This window comes from Dendroctonus ponderosae, unplaced genomic scaffold (assembly GCF_020466585.1).
Source record: "Dendroctonus ponderosae isolate FM_Combo_2020 unplaced genomic scaffold, Dpon_F_20191213v2 Dpon_F_20191213_5, whole genome shotgun sequence".
In the NCBI taxonomy this organism is placed as follows: domain Eukaryota; kingdom Metazoa; phylum Arthropoda; class Insecta; order Coleoptera; family Curculionidae; genus Dendroctonus; species Dendroctonus ponderosae.
This window is the reverse complement of record NW_026018715.1, coordinates 15,148,905-15,151,358: the sequence shown is the minus strand read 5'-3', so window position 1 is coordinate 15,151,358 and position 2,454 is coordinate 15,148,905. Positions and strand designations below refer to the sequence as shown.

Here is a 2,454-nt window from a genome sequence, read left to right as displayed (position 1 = left end):
TCAAAGCAGCTGATTTTCTCTTTCGAGTGATGGTCTGGGCCGTATTCAAGAATTTTTGGTTTTTCCTTGACGAATTTTCGAAAAACTCGTCTTAACAACGGCCAGTCGACTCGCCTCAGTAACTAAAAAATCCTAGAAACTTTCAAACATTTCCAATAAAAGTGAGTTTTAGAAAAAAGTCAGCCAGGATCAGTAAGAGTGATAAAATTCGCTGCGATCGCCAACAAAACAAAAACTATTTTGTCTTCAATGCTCCGTTTTCCCAGGTTGCTTACAATTTATTAAATGCTTTTGCTTTCTCGGGTCGTTTTTTGAGGAAACCTCAATTTTGTCGAAAAAAACCGAGATAACTTTGTTTCGATTTTTATTGTAAATACGACGACTCTTCTTGTGAAATTCAGCTTTTAAGTTTTTTGCATAAAAGGCTCTATGTTTGCCAATATTGTACAGCAAAACTTTAGCAAAAAAACGCGTTGTTCTGTTTGGAGAGAGTTTTCTTCTAGGTTTTCCGGATTTTTCGCGTTAAGTCGCATCGCGCAGCTCGGCGGCCGGTGTGTACGCACCCTAAAGCTAAGCCAGGATCGATTTCCAGACTGGATTGTCTGGAATCCCACAAAGTAACAAGAAATGTTAATGTGAATTTACACACCAAACAGCCTGGAGCCGCAAACCATACACATTAAAGTGCTGTTTAATGCTCAGTCTGCTAGCATGAGCTGCAGGCCCATATTAATATAATAAAGCGCAACTTAAACGCTGTATAAAACTGTCAATAACGTAAAAATATATTCGCCTAAAACAAATAAACATAGTGCAAAACGAGGCGAACCGTAAATCGCTTTTCAATCGTAAACCGCCCGTTATGATGTGTTTATGGTTTTTCTTGATTTTATTAATTGCTTTTGGTTAACGATCGCACTGAAAATGATCTATAAACTATTTGTATTCATCCGGGCGATAATTAGGCATTTATTTCAAAGACAGTTGGTTTTTTTTGGTATTTAAACAGTAATAATCAAAATAGTTCGTTCACTTCACGCGCTGGATGATTTTTTGCCACTCTTTAAACGCCAATTCTTTTAGCTGCGACAACTTTAGCGTTGGATGGATGCTCTTCAGTTCCTTAAGTCGCTTTTCCTGGAAACTTCTGTACTCAGCTTTGCGCCGTTTTTCCGGCTGTTTATCCAGAAGGAGCTCGTTGTCCAGAAGGGCGAGGGCGGCGTCGATGGTTCTGGCGATTTCTTCGCCCAAACTGAGCCGATTGAGGTTTTCCGCCACTGATTCTGTGGCCAGTGGCTTACACTTGGGTCGGCTTTCCAGGAGTTTTTGCTCGATTTTCAGCCGAGTGAGTTTTTGCGAAGCCCGTGGCTTTGTTGCGACTTCAGTCTCCTTTTTCAACAGTTCCTTTAGCTCATTCTTCCTGTTCAGGTATTGCTGGCGCTTTTCCAGTTTCTCCTCCTTTCGCATCAGTTTCTTCTCGATCTTCTTGCACCGATCAGCCCATTGCTGGTCGCAGCTTTTCTTCTCCAGGGCGCCGCTCTTCAGCTTCCTCGCTTTGGCTGCGCAGGCTTTTGAGTTTTCGCCCACGAATTTCTTCGGCATCTTCAGATTGATGGTGGACTTGGCAGGTTTATTTAAAGTGACATTTTTGCGTGAGACCTGCTTGGGTCAGTGTCAGTTTTTCACGTGTTTTTCGCCTTAACGCCCGAGCTCCTTTTGGCCTAATGGAACTTTTATGCCCGGTTGCACCGTTTGACTAAACAGTGATTAAAAATTACGTCGCTTAACCACTGTTTTGTGTATTCTAAACAGCGATTACATTAACCGGCACTTTTTGGCTGATTAGCGCCCGATTAGGGATTAGGGATAGATTGGAAAAGACGGTTTCCCGTTTGGGCGTATGGCTTGAGAGTGAAACTGGAGACCGCAATGCACATTCTTTTGGCAACTGCAATGGCAGAAAATATGGGTGAAGAAGATCCTCTTTTGCTTGCAGATACTAATGAGGAGCTAAATTAGTTAATTGCTGTTAGGGAAGCAGGCACTGTAGCAGAACCACACAGCCAAGCTTTAGTTAACAACTTTAGAAGTCAACTTGTAAATTATTATTTTTCTAGGCTTTAAATTACGAAGAAAATGTACCTTTGGAAGTACAGTAAAGTCCGCTTATAATGAACCGGTTATAGTGAACTTTCGGTTAAAATACACTTTTTCCTTTAATTGAAACGTCGTCCATAAAGACCAACGTATTTTTTTTATTGGTTATAACGAACCCGTTTATAACGAACTTCCGGATATAACGATCACTTTTTAGGTTAGTTGTATAGTAGATACTTTCCTGACTGTGTTTCAATTCCAGATCAAAATCAATTCCTGGGCTTCAGTCATTTATTGTCTATTTATCAATTAAAATACGTTTCGGTGTTTTCCACCATCATCAGTTTCTATGTGTAG

The 2,454-nt window shown here is 40.7% G+C and overlaps 2 protein-coding genes across 7 annotated transcripts in view; one reads left to right on the top strand and one right to left on the bottom strand.

The window, feature by feature from the left end:
* Positions 1-2,454, bottom strand: part of LOC109542034 (muscle-specific protein 300 kDa) — a gene marked incomplete in the record, with an annotated part of 344,492 nt that overhangs the window by 77,982 nt on the left and 264,056 nt on the right.
* The window catches only part of LOC109542090, a 72,511-nt gene that overhangs the window by 5,983 nt on the left and 64,074 nt on the right, over positions 1-2,454 (top strand). The gene's annotated exons all lie outside the window — the stretch shown is intronic.